The following is a 16,041-nucleotide window of genomic DNA, read 5'->3' as shown; positions in this document are numbered from 1 at the left end:
AAAAATATATAGAAGAATAGATTTATTATTTTACTTGGATCTCACACCAGATTATCATGTACAAAGTGAAACTTATAGCTGGCTAAAATAACGATCCCCCAAATCCATCCCTTTTTCATCCCTCCTCTCCTACTGGATGAACGAACTTACCAATAAATAATATCCATGTTTGAAATATAAACCAACGACAATTTTCCCCTGCCATAATATCAACACATATTCCATTTATAGAAGTGGTATGTATTATTCTAGCTATAATACTTTTTAGGAAAGCTGTATATAGGTCTTGTAAAGCCCTTTTTAGTTCTACCTAGAGGCTAGGGCAATGTCATTAAAACAGGGATGACAACACCAACAAGAAGCGTAACAGAGAAAAATATAGATACCCAAATTGAAAAAAAATTGTTCGGTGGTCATAAAGAAGAAAATAACAGAATATATGGGGTATTTCTATCCAGTTTATTGTTTAGGAATGAATATTTTTTGCCCGAGGGAATAAATGATGGAGCGATAGCTCATCATTTATCATTTCACTCATATTCATTCCTAAACAAAAAGCTGGATAGAAATATCATTCTCATTTAAACAAAAACTCATCACGGTTGGTTTTTTATTAAATGAATAAGTTAGGGTACAATGTTTGGCACTTTCGATTTAAGTAAATGATAATAAAAAACCCATAGAATACGATAATAACTTCAGAAAAATCGAAGAAAATAGTTTTCATACTTAATTAACGTTTTTAAGTTTTTCTTCAAAAAGTTTAGATAAGATGCCTTTAAAAGTCGTCTATGATTTTGTCAGGGATAAAAATGTAACTTTAAAATAAGAATTACAACATATTTTTTCAATTAGTACAAAGTAAAATTTTGAACATTTTATTGATCAGTATATTTTTTAAAATGTGAAGTAGAAACCTGAATATTTTATCATGAAAATTGTGTTATGATTTGATTGTCTGCTAGATTACAAGAAAAAAGATACTGACAGTACTTGTTGGTTCTTTAAAAAAAATTAGGTAGATTACTTTCAGAACCCCTCTTTTTGCAACGTTATATCAATAGAACAGAGCCATAGTCTTAGTGTACTCAATATCTAGACAGCCAACCATTTTTTTAGAATTGTTCAATTTTTTTAACTTCTGATAAAAACAGAATTAATGGTATTTTTGTATATATTATTCCTCCAAGAAATGGCTATACTTCCCAATCATATGTTGTGTGATATTTAAGAGGAATTATTTTGATATAATGTCATTAAAATATTCGTTGAAAAAAGTGCTATTCTAGCTTATACTTTACATTTTAATGTGTATGATAATTCAAATAAAAGATAATGAAGATTTATATTATATTTAATTGTTATAATTATAAAGAAAAACCTGGAAACAGTAAAAAACTGACTTTATTTTATTGACGTAGGGAAAATTTTGTCAAATATTTGAATAAAAAAACAATATGAAACAAAATAAATTATTTTTAATATAGTCACAAAAAGGCTTAATGAGTTTAGGAAATATTTCATTCACTAATCATGTCATTTAAACTCTATTACACAGAATACAGTGTAGAAAGATGTTCTCGTTTTAATTTTAAGTAATTTCAAATGCATTTAATACCTTTTAATGATTTATTTTTTGAAACATCTTTTTATAAAATGTTATTGATTTTTGAAGTTATATGTTAAAATGTTTTTAAATTTTGTTAACATTTTGTTTTAAATGTAGAAAATTGGTAATTCTAAACATTCAAAAAATGATTTTATTAAATTTTCATCACTTAAATTGCATGTTTGATGAAATTTTCAACTGATAATTCAAGAAAAATCGTTTAAGTTTTATTATATTTTACTTTGAAATGTTAAAAAAATATAATTATTGTCAAAAATGTGGAAGTTATACTTTCCTCAAAAAAAGACCTAAAATATGCAAATTAACACGTGTAATGAGATTTTTTTTCTTTCAGGTTTAATTTTAAGTAATTATTAATATTTTTTGTAAAAAGGATTTTATATAAAAAGTTTTAAAACTCGAGTTATGTAGTGGTTCTAAAAAAGGTTGCGAATTTATGCAATTTTCTTGCAAAAAAAATTTTCTAGGATTTTAAAAATAGCAAAGGGTGTTATTAGACGTACTTACAGATACAATTGCTAAGTCATTTTGGCCAAACACTAAAATAAAGTTTTCATATCTGAGGGTCCAACCGTGTCATTTTATGCTAATTGTAAATGATACCAGGGAAAAAAATGACTACTTCGGGGAGAAAAAAAAGAATATTTACATCCACTATTTAAGGGGTAGTTTATGTGAGAATGATTATTCCAATTTTTAAAAATCACGATACCCATTTCACCCATTTCGGACAGCCTGCATGGACATGGACTGACAGACAGACAATTTATATCAAAATGAATCTTCGCTACTTATAACACGTAAATGTTCAAATTTTCTACATGCTAATTTTTAACGTATTAAAATCTGAGGAAAAATTAACAAAGAAATTTTTTTCTTCTGTATTATCGTGTCAAAAAAAAGGATTTTAAGTATCATTTATTGTATGTTAGGACAGATGAAAGACAATAATGTTATAATATTGTGACCCGCGTATGTGACCTATATTGTTTAATATCACAGGGAGTAAAGGTATAACATAAATAAGGAAACAATTATATTTATAAATAGCGCAGTCATAACAAGCTCATACTAAATAATAAGGGATTTTACTTGGATGTTGCAACAGATTTTCTCTTATTCATTCAAATCCGGTGGATAGGAACCGGTTCTCATCCATACGAAAAAAATATGTCTAGCATCGTATTATATCCAGCTTTCTACGAATATAAAAATGTTTTTATATTCGTAGAAAGCTGGATAAAATACGATACGAGAAATAACTATTAATGTACTATGATAAAGTAATACTCGCAGCTGGCTATAATAACAATCCATCCCCTTTACTCTATCACTCTCCACCTCCTACTGTATGAACAAACTGACAAATAAATGAGTTATAACATATTAGCAAGCAAATTTGCGACAAATTTACCCCTGTCAATATTCGAAGCAAAACTCCATATTTCCCTGGGTTTAAGATTATGTCAAAGCATCAATCAAATCATTCAAACATCTTTTGTTGTTTCCATCTAACTTAAAATTTTATCCTTTTTGTTTTTCTTAGTTTTTCTTGTTTTTTTAGTTTGTTTATATTCAAAATATTAAAATCCTCCGATAAATAAACCAAAGTAAGTCGGCATTAAACTAACTTCCCCCTGAAATAAAAAATAATCCAAAACCTTTACTGTATATAGATTTAAGGTGAATTATTAAAAGATCATACATACATCAAACTGCCTTTACCCCCCTCCACATATACTAAATAAATAAGGGGGAGGGGCATTCCTTTACCCATCCCATTTAAAGTTGACCTTTAAATAAGAGCTTGGACGTCTTTCGAAGTTGTCTATTTGTCTTTTATTTTATTCAACCTTTTAAATTTATTTATTTTGTTTCCTTCTCTCTCTCTCTCTCTCTCTCTTTCTCTCTCTTTAACTCTTTCTTTCTTACTTTCTTTCTTTCTCTCTCTCTTTCTCTCTTTCTTTTTTCTTTCTCCCTTTCTTTCTTTTCTCTTCCTCTCTTTCGCTCTTTGTTTTCTTCTCTCTGTCTCTTTTATTATATCTTTTTCTCTTTCGCTCTTTGTTTGCTTCCTTCTTTCTTTTTCTATTTCTTTTTCTCTATCTTTCTCTCTTTCTCTTATTCTTTTTTCTCTCTCTCTCTCTCTCTCTCTCTCTCTCTCTCTCTCTCTCTCTCTCTCTCTCTCTCTCTCTATCTCTCTCTCTCATTCTCTCTTTCTTTCTCTCTTTCTTTCTTTCTCTCTCTCTTTCTTTCTCTCTATTATTCTTTCTCTCTCTCTTTCTTTATCTCTCTCTTTCTTTCACTCTTTCTTTCTTTCTCTCTATTACTCTTTCTTTCTTACTTTCTTTCTTTCTTTCTTTCTCTCTTTTTTTATCTTTCTCCCTTTCTTTCTTTTTCTCTCTTTCGCTCTTTGTTTCCTTCTCTCTATCTCTTTTATTACATCTTTTTCTCTTTCTTACTCTTTTTCTCTTTCTTACTCTTTTTCTCCTTCGCTCTTTGTTTCCTTCCTTCTTTATTTTTTTCTTTCTTTCTCCCTTTCTTTCTTTCACTTTTTCTTTTTCTCTTTCTTTCTCCCTTTCTTTCATTCTTTCTTTCTTTCTTTCTTTCTTTCTTTCTCTCTTTCTCCCTTTCTTTCATTCTTTCTTTCTTTTTTTCTTTCTCTCTTTCTCTCATTTTCTCTTTCGCTCTTTGTTTCCTTCTCTCTATCTCTTTTATTATATCTTTTTCTCTTTCTTACTCTTTTTCTCTTTCGCTCTTTGTTTCCTTCCTTCTTTCTTTTTCTCTTTCTCTCTTTCGCTCTTTGTTTCCTTCTCTCTATCTCTTTTATTATATCTTTTTCTCTTTCTTACTCTTTTTCTCTTTCGCTCTTTGTTTCCTTCCTTCTTTCTTTTTCTCTTTCTCTCTTTCGCTCTTTGTTTCCTTCTCTCTATCTCTTTTATTATATCTTTTTCTCTTTCTTACTCTTTTTCTCTTTCGCTCTTTGTTTCCTTCCTTCTTTCTTTTTCTCTTTCTCTCTTTCGCTCTTTGTTTCCTTCTCTCTATCTCTTTTATTATATCTTTTTCTCTTTCTTACTCTTTTTCTCTTTCGCTCTTTGTTTCCTTCCTTCTTTCTTTTTCTCTTTCTCTCTTTCGCTCTTTGTTTCCTTCTCTCTATCTCTTTTATTATATCTTTTTCTCTTTCTTACTCTTTTTCTCTTTCGCTCTTTGTTTCCTTCCTTCTTTCTTTTTCTCTTTCTCTCTTTCGCTCTTTGTTTCCTTCTCTCTATCTCTTTTATTATATCTTTTTCTCTTTCTTACTCTTTTTCTCTTTCGCTCTTTGTTTCCTTCCTTCTTTCTTTTTCTCTTTCTCTCTTTCGCTCTTTGTTTCCTTCTCTCTATCTCTTTTATTATATCTTTTTCTCTTTCTTACTCTTTTTCTCTTTCGCTCTTTGTTTCCTTCCTTCTTTCTTTTTCTCTTTCTCTCTTTCGCTCTTTGTTTCCTTCTATCTATCTCTTTTATTATATCTTTTTTCTCTTTCGCTCTTTCTCTCATTCTTTCTTTCTTTCTCTCATTCTTTCTTTCTTTCTCTCTCTTTCTCTCTCTCTCTCTCTCTCTCTCTCTCTCTCTCTCTCTCTCTCTCTCTCTCTCTCTCTCTCTCTCTCTTCTCTCTTTCTCTCTTTCTCTGTCTTTCTCTCTTTCTCTGTCTTTCTCTCTTTCTTTCTCTCTTTCATTCTTTCTTCCTTTCTTTCTATCCTTCTCTGTTTCTTCCTCTCATCCCATTAATATATTTCTCCCCTATTAATGAGTATTTGAATTGAAGGTCTAATGTTTGTGTAGAAAGCAGGGATCTTAATGGATAAGACAATGAAAGAAAGATTAGATTACTTTCCCAATGATGATGAACTAAATCAACCCTTATGTATATTTAGAAAGTTGTATATTGTAAATTTTTACATTGCTAGTTTAAACAAGATTTAATCAATGCACCCAAACTTTTTAAGGAAAAGAAAGTGAAATTTGTACAAAAATTTGGGTACCAGTATGAATTATAGTCCAAGGTCCCCCTCCTTCTTGATGTTGTAACGGAAGGAAGAAGTAGAAATTAATGATGATAGGGGGGGAAAATTTAAACTCTAAACATGGTGAAAGTCTTATATTAAGCGAAGCTTTCCTATAATTAGGATATGATCGTACGTCCGTTGTTGATTATGAAAGTTTTATATTATAGGCTATGGAAAATCGTCCATAATGATAAGTTGTATCTAATGTCAATTCGTTCCTTTACTCATTTGAAAAGGCTTCGAAACCGTTTAATATTCGGCGGATTAGAACCGGTTCTCAGCCATACTGAAAAATCATGTATAGCATCGTATTACAAAAATTGTCCACGAATATTAAAATAAAATTATATTATTAAAACTAGTTTTGTTAGCCCGAGCCTTTGGTTATAATCTTATAAATTTTGATTTTAATATTTGTGGAAAGCTGTCTATTATGCGATGCGGTAAATAATTATTTTTTTTACTTATATTATCATAATCGCTATCTAAGCTACGCTTCTATGGACGCTTTTATTCCGTTCATTGTTTCCAAATATATGGTATTAATAATAGGTTTTCTTCACAGATAATATCCCATTAATAACAGGGATTGTCATCAAATCAAGGTTAGGTACCACTCAGTCAGAGATCTAAAGGGATAAGACAATGGGCGATAGATAAAAAATTATCCCTTCTGTAGATTAAAATAATGAAGTAACCAATCAAAATTCCCCAAAGATGTTACAAACGAATATGAAAACCTTATTACAAAACTTTGGGGACTAGTGTAATAGACAGCTACACGTCGTCGGGAAGGTGATGGGATCGACTCTCGACTGCATCAAAACTAAAGACGTTAAAAATGGTTCATACTACTGCTTGCCCATAATTAATTGCAAAATTTGTCATCAAATACGAAAAAACTAAGTCTAGCATCATATTATATCCCGCTTTCTACGAATATAAAAATGTACAATCATAAGATTAAAACCATTTTTTTAGCCCTTGCCTTCGGCACCTCGGGGCTAAAAACTGGTTTTAATCTCATAATTGTACATTCTATATCCGCGAAAAGCTGTTTATAATACGATGCGAGAAATAACTATTAAAAACTTTGGAAACCAGTGTAATTTACAATTCAATGTCCCCTCCCCCCCCTGCAAAAAAACTTTGCACTTGAAAATTATGAAATATCCTTCCTTCGCGAATACAACATTCAACATTGTTTCTTAATACCTACAAAACAATTGTTACGAAAGCTAAAAAAAATTATCAATTGTGAAAAAAATACAATTTCTAGCCACAAGAGGAGGAGGGGGGGGGGAGGGGTGGTAACACCCTTATTTTGTTTGGATAAAAAATAAAAACTATTAAATTTCTCTTTACTTATTTTCAAATGATAAAAAAAATTATTTTTAGCCCCTACGGTTGTTCTAGCAATTACTTAACCTAACCTAACATAAGCATCAAAAGATCGTTTGTGGTACTTGATCTTTCATGAGTAGAAATTTAAAGATTAGAATTTATAAAAACATTATTGAAATTTAATGGCCGTTTTTATGGTATCCTTATAAAATATGTATTACTTTATTAATAGACAAATAATTTTAGAAAATATAATTATATTTTTTCTATTTAATTTCAGGTATGTTTTTTTTAAATTTTAAGTGTTGAAAAAAGGTAGCGAGTAGGCATAAAAATAGCCTAAAACCAACACAAGACTTTAATTTAAATCAAAAATAGCCTAAAACAATCCTGGGACCTATGGAAAGCTTCCGAAAATGGAAAACTTAATTTGTTCAGTAATAAGCGAGATCTTAACGTACAAACAAAACAATCCTAGTTCTTTACTTAAAACTAAAACTAAGGATTTAAATATCCGAATTAAAGAGTAGAGGATAAAATAAAAATAAATAAAAAATATTTAAAATCCCCAATTCAGAGTCTTATGGAATTATTATTACTCGGATCTTACACTAGATTACCATGTACTCTAAGAAAGTGAAACTTGTAGCTGGCCAAAATAACGACCCCCCATGCATCCATTTTACCCAATCTCCTCCTCTCCTACTATATTTTATATCCATTAGAGTTTTATAGGTAAATTGTACCTCTAATATTTTGGATAGTTTCTTAATTAACATAATCACAGTTAAGACAATAATTATAATCTTGCTAACTTAACTGTGATTCTAAGTCATGCATTACTTTAGACCTGACATATAAATTCCTTTGAAATGCATGAAACAGTAGGAGAGATAATTTAACAAGAAATTGCAACCGTGATAGGATAAATCCATTCAGAGTGGCCAAAGTTTGACAAACCCGCTTATCGTAGGAGAGGTGATTGGTTCGACACTTGGCTTAACACCGCGTCACAACTTAAGGAGTTAAAATAAATGGTTTCTACTGCTGCTATGTCAAATGCGTGACATTGATTAATATAATAGTGGGAATGCATTGGCCCAAAACAGGCGCAAATCAATATCATTAATTAGAAAAAAAGAGATTTGCTCCTATTAATTACCCTTGTTTGTTAAACCTGACGTTAAAGTGTCATGCCTAACCCGTATTTGACGAGATGAGTTTGACAAACTTTCTTGCAATAGCATGCTATAATAATTATCCTTTAGAAAATATGAAGATATTTATGCTATGTATAATTCATAATTTAGGCCACTAAATGCCTCTACGGGCACTCTAGGGAAGGTGGTGGGACATACGACACTTTTGCATTAATTTTAAAGACAAAAACAAAGAAAACTTTTGTCTAAATTATGAAACTCTAAACAAGATGAACCTTTAAGTAACCAGAAAAGTTTAAATGTTATGTTTGCTCTATAATATATCATGTAATACCATAGCCGTTCATATGGGGCGTATGGGGGTGATTTTAACCTACCCAAACTATCGTCCAGGGTCTTAGGGCATCGTTGCTAAGGTAGACGACGTTTTTTTATACATTAGGGCCGGGAGGGGGGAGGGGAGGATAGTCAACATTATTTTTAATTTTGCTTTAAAAAATCTTTTGAGAGGGGTATTTTTCGGGAACGATTTCTCTTGGAAAGGGGGGGGGGTACCCTCCTCCATAATGACGAGAAGGAAACTGTCCCAATTTTGTATAATATTTGCGGAACAAGTTTTAGTTACGTCACATACGTTTCGGGAAAGAGAAAGGGAAGGGGGGAAGAAAATCTCTTCAAAAGAGATGGGAGAAAAGGGGGCTTTCTTACTATAATAGGCTGAGTTGATTATACAAAAAAAAATCATATTTAAAGATGCAACGAGTGCAAACTGCAATGTTTGCTATGCTCTTTGTAAATCTACTTTATGTTGCCTTTCCATAGATAAATTAATTTGTATTTTCTAGAAGATAATTAACTTTTAAATTCATCCAGCTTGGATAGGATATAGGTAGAATTTTGTATTTTGCTTGTTTATTGCCCCTACAGGGCCATATCCTAACATAGAGAAAATAGACAACATAAAGAGAAATCAACGAAGTACAAAAAGAACTTTCTTCTTACTCGAACTAATTTATTTTTAAAAACAGAACTGAAATATATGACTGCTAGCGGCTACGCACCTAGATGCCTTTAGTGGCACTTAATTTTTTTTTTATATTTAAAATATGTCTATGTATTTTGATTTTTTTTGATTTCTCTTGGGAGGGTGGTGGTACCCTCCCCCAAAATAGTTAAAAACTTTCACGGGACATATGAGAATCTACCCTGTTAAGGAGAACCCAATCGGTTCAGCAGTTAGCGAGATCCTTTGGTACAGACACACAGACAAACAAGCAGACAAACATCCTGTTACTTTAGTATAAGGATTATGCGTTATATTTTATTCGTGTTCAGAAAAGCATGGAAACAGTATTGAAATAAAAACTGCGTCCCATGGCTATGACGGCATTTTAAATTTTTAGAGGATATTATCTGCACTAGACTTTCTGGATCTAGTTGATTTAATTACATTTCCCCGAATGCCCATTAATTTGACATTTTTCACCTATTTATAGCCACCCATAGGTGGCTAACTCTCCAAGGCACTTCTACCCCTTTAACCCTTTACAGTCGGGCCCCTAGCCGCACCTTAATCGGTCGGGGGGGGGGGGCGTTCAACGCCCCCCCTTATTATCTCAGTTCCTATTAGAGCTAGAGGGCTAATTTTTTTTGTGAAAGTCCCCTGTTTGATAATGAATTTCCGACCTTTTATAGGTCTAAGTCAATTTTCGCTTCCTTCACCCTTTTATTTAACAACCTTTGTTTTTAGGTCTTTTTTTACTTAAAAATTTCAAACGGCTGTATTTTTCTTATTTTTGAAGCTAGAAGAAAATTTTTTTTCCAGAAAATGTTTATCTTTATGTAAATTTTACATTAGAAATATTAAAATATAAATTTCAGCGGCCGCAGCTGTACTTGGCAGCTGCCAGCCGCCGCAGTCGGCGGTCGGCGGGAAAACGGCGGTGGATCTTCATGAAATTTTAATACGTTATGTAGACATGTCAGAAAAGCTTAAGTTTCAAATTTGAAGTCTCTAGATCAAAAATTGCGGCCACAGGAGCCTTTTAAAGATTTCTGGAGACCTGGAGGATCAGGACCTGCAGGATCATACCTGGAACCTGAAAGTGACTTGAACACCTGTATTTCATATAAGGATGTACTACTAGAGGATTTTTTAGTAATTTGGTATGATAAAATGCTTTGTTTTAGTCAAAAAAATATTTTTGCTCTTTACCTGGATAACCCTGCCAGGTTTGCTAGCATCCTGTGCCCGCCAGGATGGAGATATTCAAAAAATTCCAACTCTCAGTTATGTGTCATACCCATACTTAAAAAGTCAAGCAGTTTGGGCTCTTTATCTTTCACACACAGAAAATGAGATAGAAAAAACCGGATGGGGGGGCGTTCAACGCCCCCCCCCCCCCCGACCGTTAAGGGTTAATTACCTAATCGAGGAGCTTAACTCTGCGGGTCAATTATAACCTTTATAAACTAATGTTACCTAAAAGCCTAAACTGTCTAAATATTCTTAGTTATGGGCAATGTGTATCGGTCGGCCGGGTCTACCAAATAGTTTTTCAAAAGTCTTAAAACAGAAAAAAAATAACAGTTTTAATTTTTATTAAACATAAATAATTGTATATACATAACAACTACAAACTTTAAAAAAGGCTATATAATTTCACAAATCATGGTGAAAACAAGGATGACAACATCCATAAAATCGAAGCTCTAAACGGCAGGTATAACAAAACTGATTTTAAGCTTTTAATTTTCATTAACTACAGAAAACTGACTATAATACGATGCAATATATGACTATTAATATACAAAAATACAACATTTTATACTTTATCACAATAAAAAAACAAGGATGACAACATCCATAAAAGCGAAGCACTAAAACGGTAGGACAAACGGACATTAACACTTGTATAGTATCTGAACTGAAAATCGGAACATAAATGTATAAATCTCGAATCAAAATTGTAGGTAAATTTGTTGAAAAACTGCTTAAAAACAGGATAATGTTTATGGACATACTTACATTTTTGGACTTGATTATAGAGTTGCTTTGCTTATAATATTGTTCTTTGTTGTCCCAGGAATCAATATACCAAAAATCAGATCAAACGGATATTTAAAACACTTTAAAATTTGTTGTTAAAAAAGTAGAAAAATCAACATGTTTAAAATGGACGTACAGACATTTTGGTAATGATTATAGAGTTGCTACGCTTTCTAAATCGTACCCAACTACTACAGGAATCATCATGCAAAGTTTGAAATCGATAGGACAATTCTAACATGCCTAAATTAACGAATAAAAGCTATCTATCTCGGACGGACGTACGGACGGACGGACGGACCGACCCTAATTATAGAAAAGCTTCGCTTTTAAAAACAATTATAAACAACATTAACTAGATTTTGAAAATTAAATAAAAAAGGGATAAAAAAGTAAAGCTTTTGATTATGTAAGGTATATTTTTTGTTTTCATCTTTGGGAACTTTTCTTTAGTTTTTTAAAATGAAAAGTTTGATTTGTTCATGTTTTCTAATTAGTTTTTATGTAAAAAAGTAAATGCAATGTTTACATACCCTGAGACAAATAGTAAAAAAGGTTTGACTGTTTTTTAACATTTATATAAACAACTATTTCATTATGTAAAACATCAAAAATTAACTCTTTTCATATGAAAATGAGGGTAAAATGATATTTCCATTCCACTTTTTTAAACAAACAATTGAAATTGTACAAAAAAACCCAAAAAGATATGCATAATTTATATTTTTAGACTAGCAATTATTTCAAACAAACTGGTATATAATCTAAAAGTTCTAAAATTAATTTTATCAAGTAAGGTTACTCTTTTTTGTTTTTGTGATAATTAATCATTTATATAGTTGATATTCTATACATGAGTTTTGTGGTGTGACTTTAACGGATTGGACCAGGTTCATTAAAATTTCACTAAGGGGGGGGGGGGGGTTAATGCAACCATCTCGTAATCAGTGAGCAAATGGCACTTAGAATTCGAATTTCGATCTGAACTTTTGCATGAGTAATCCTTGGTAGGTATATTTTTTCAGTCGTTTTTTTGCGTATTTTCAGGGTAAATCCATCATCAATTATGTAGTAATCAACTTTTTTAAAACATATTTTTGGTTTGATTCATGTTAAATGATAGCAATAACCATTTTTAAAACTTCTAGTACCAACAGCTACCGTCTAGAACCGTTTAATAGCGTTTTGGAGTGGAAAAGAGTATTATGTGGAGATAGGTTTCATGACTAATTTGCAATATAGATATCCAAAAAATGGCAAAACGGCTATCCGCAAGCTGTTAGCCGTTACTTTTCCAACTTTTTGTTCGATTTAGGGAAAATAGACCTATCAAGGATTTACTCATACAAAAGTTGAGATCGAAATTCGAATTCTAAGTACCATTTGCTCACTGATTACGAGATTGTTGCATTAACCCCCCTCCCCCTTATCGACGGCGGTGTTTTTAACTGTTGTCCGGTTACTAAACACTTCCGCATTTTTTCCAGCGTACTGCATGTCACAAAAACGGCTATTAAATGCGGCGTTGAATGTTACACTGCCGCCTCCGCCGTTACCACCATGACCGCTACAACATGCGCAGTTGTAGGACACTCCCACGGCCTCTGGTTGGCTTTTCTGAAAAAATATATTAACTATTAATGAATTTTGATTGGTTGGTTCATTAAGTAGAGTTTTTAAACGTTTCAACCAATAATTGTATTCTATAAAAGTGTTAATTTTGTGTCTTAACATTTGGGATGTACATCAATTTATCCGTCATTGTCTTATCCCTTTTAGATCCCTAAGTTTTATATATTATTTATATCAACGTATTATAGACAGCTTTCCTCGGATATTATGCAGATAGTATGACTGAAAACTGGTTCTAATCCAGCGGATATACCATCTCCTTCCTCAACCTTAAATCATAATTATAATAAAGTAACAAGATGTCTGTCTGATTATACCAAAGGATCTTGCTAACCCCTGAACTGATATGGTTCTCTTTTACAGGATACATCTAAGGACCTAAGGTTCTTTTTTTAGGGGAGGGAAAAGAAAGTAGAAAGGAAAGAGAAAGCGCCCCTAGGACCCGCCCCCCCCCCAAAAAAAAAAAAAAAAAATATTAGGTCATTAGGCTGTTTATTACACTAGTCCCCAATATTTTATAATTACGTTTTCTTATTTCATGGTATAACAAAGGGGGGAGAGAGAAAGAATATTTACCCCCATCCACTTACAGTTTTAATTTCTTTTAAACTTTCGACGGAAATTTTTGGAGAGTGAATTAACAGGTATCTAGAGGGATGAGACAATGGACGAAAAATTGATGTACAACCCCAATAATATTATAATGATACTCAAAATTTCCCCTTCTTTAGATTAAAATTACTTGTTAAAATGTTTGATCACTCAACTTAATGAATCAATGAATCAAATTGACTAACATCCTCAAAGTTTTTAAGTCAACGAATAAGAAAACTTCGGGGACTAGTGTAATAAACAGCCCATTGTCCCCTATTTCTTACTGATTTTTACTGGTACCCAAACTTTTATATAGATATACACAGACAGTCATTTACCCTAAAAAAGCTTTATCCTAGAAAAAATTAACTTAAATTGTATTTCCGCTTTTAGATAAAGAATTATACAAAAAACGAATTTTATAAAAAATCCTTAAAATTTGATGCAGATTTCAAATCTCCCTCTAACATTAAAATTCTTTCCAACTTATATATCTTATATAGCCTAAAACGTGTCTATATACATTTGTTTCAAGTTTCTAAAGGAGGAAAAGTTGATGGCAAAATATTTTTTTCCGTCAAAAAGAAGTGGCGTTCAAATTTACAAGAGACATAGTAAATCTAGATGGTCAAATTTAAAAAAGGATTCCATGCAGAGTTTTTCCATTTTTAGCTGACTCTTTATGCAAGTAAACATCTGTACACCAATAATATGACCGGATTGTTATCCCATTGGCTGATTTAGGGAGTATGTATCTAGATTATATCTATTAAATAACCTTAAAAATCTTTTTGAATGGAAATTTTAGTTTTTGCTTTTCCTTTCCAAACTGCAATATTTGTCAAAACTGTCTGACAAATTTACTCAGGGATATGAAGGGATAAGACAATAGACCAAATATTGATATACATCCCCAACGAGGATAGACAAGATTACCCCTTTAGCAGATTGAAAATATTGGTTGGAACGTTTGGACACAACTAGTTTTAAACTAACAAAAGTTTTTTAGCCATCAAATAAGATTATGAAATTTGGGTACCAGTATAATTATGGGCCCAATGTACCCTTCCTCCCTGGTTTTAATACACACAGGAGACAGGTAAAGGCTACATTTTGTCTGTTTGAAATTTGTTTTTAATCCTTATATAAAAGTAACAGGATGTCTGTCTGTCTATGTGTATCAAAGGATCTTTCTAACAGCTGAAATTATTTAGCATCTAATAGGTCTTGGGAAGCTTTATAAATTTATGGGGCTTTCAATACCCTTCCAAGAGAGTCGCCTCTACAAAGAAAAACTCCCAATATTATATTTTTTTTGGACTAAAATCTAAATTTTGGGGATTGACTACCCCCCCCCCCCCGGCCCCCCCCTCTCTACATCAAGTGCCTATAGAGGCGTAGACGCTAGTTGTATGCCGGTAATGCTTTAAAAAACATAAATCCTATTTAAAAAAATGTTTTGTGATTTCTTTGACTTTTTGCATATTTTCTCTCTTTCTTCTTTTTGTTATGAACAGCTGCTTTATAACTCACTTTGTCCGTTTGGATGTTGTCATCCTTGTTTAAATTATTACCAAAATAATTGTACCTATTCCTTCAAGAATAACTGTAACAATATTCCCTAAAAAGATAGAGCACGTTCGAAATCTTATCGGTAATTGTTATCCTATGTAGCGCAGCTACTCTAAAAAGCTTTTAATACTGCCTATAAAAAATTACGCCGCACTGGCGTACCATTGGACAATTAAAATGTATACTGGCCTGCCATTGGTAATTTAGTCTTTAAATTGGTCATTTGTATTGAATAACGTCAATTTAACCATTGGACCAAGATGATTCTATTTTACATTGAAGCTCCTCATATGTCCTGGTAAGGTTTATAACTATTTAGGGGAAGGAAACCTCGATCCTCCCAAAAGAAATTGCTTCTCCCCTTGATATTTATGTATTTTTGGCTACTAATGGATGTTGTCATCCCTGTTTAGGTAACATAATCAAAAATGCATTTTTATAATACAGTTTCTTTACCAATCTTGGCATATACCATCTCTATCTATTTATCTATCTATCTATCTATCTCTCTTAACTATTGGAATTTGGCAACCGTACTATTACCCAATTATCATAACATTTCATTTTCAATAGATTTTTTTCACCCTAAAGATTTTTTTATGTTTAGTATTTCAAGCAATTCACATTTCTCTCTCTCTCTCTCTCTCTCTTTTTTTCTCTCTTTCTCCCTCTCTCTATCTCTCTCTCTCTCTCTCTCTCTCTCTCTCTCTCTCTCTCTCTCTCTCTCTCTCTCTCTTCTCTCTCTCAAATTTTTTTATCCTGTTTTCTGAGTCCAATTCCATACTTAAAAATTAATGAAAAACAACAGTAAAAGAAGTAATTTTATTAAATCTTAAGTATATTTTTACACAACCTATATTAGTATTCAAAAGGCATAGAAATCATTATTCGAACGTTTATTGTTAAATAGATACTCCTTAAGCCAGTATCACTTAGATTTTCAGACAAATACAATGGGGGTGAAATTGTATTATTTAGAGAGGGGATTTTGGAGTAGAATAATACATGTGACCAAGAGT

At 31.9% G+C, this 16,041-nt stretch overlaps 2 protein-coding genes and 1 long non-coding RNA gene across 7 annotated transcripts in view; 2 read left to right on the top strand and 1 right to left on the bottom strand.

Annotated features, from left to right (window-relative positions):
• LOC145332239 (sorting nexin lst-4-like) overlaps positions 1-16,041 on the top strand; it is a 491,682-nt gene that overhangs the window by 164,404 nt on the left and 311,237 nt on the right. The gene's annotated exons all lie outside the window — the stretch shown is intronic.
• The window catches only part of LOC145331526 (uncharacterized), a 167,294-nt gene that overhangs the window by 98,598 nt on the left and 52,655 nt on the right, over positions 1-16,041 (top strand). The window lies entirely within an intron of this gene.
• On the bottom strand, positions 10,760-13,125 carry LOC145332314 (uncharacterized). 2 transcript variants are annotated; one of them, XR_013884133.1, is made up of 3 exons: positions 12,640-13,125; positions 11,758-12,130; positions 10,760-11,713 (listed from the first exon to the last, which is right to left on the bottom strand). It is a non-coding gene; the product is annotated as an uncharacterized LOC145332314 (long non-coding RNA). The 2 variants fall into 2 exon arrangements; XR_013884132.1 differs by having other exon boundaries at positions 10,760-12,130.

Source organism: Acartia tonsa, chromosome 11 (assembly GCF_053477335.1).
Source record: "Acartia tonsa isolate MP-2025a chromosome 11, ASM5347733v1, whole genome shotgun sequence".
In the NCBI taxonomy this organism is placed as follows: domain Eukaryota; kingdom Metazoa; phylum Arthropoda; class Copepoda; order Calanoida; family Acartiidae; genus Acartia; species Acartia tonsa.
The sequence above is the reverse complement of the archived record's forward strand: the minus strand, read 5'-3'. Positions and strand labels throughout refer to the sequence as shown.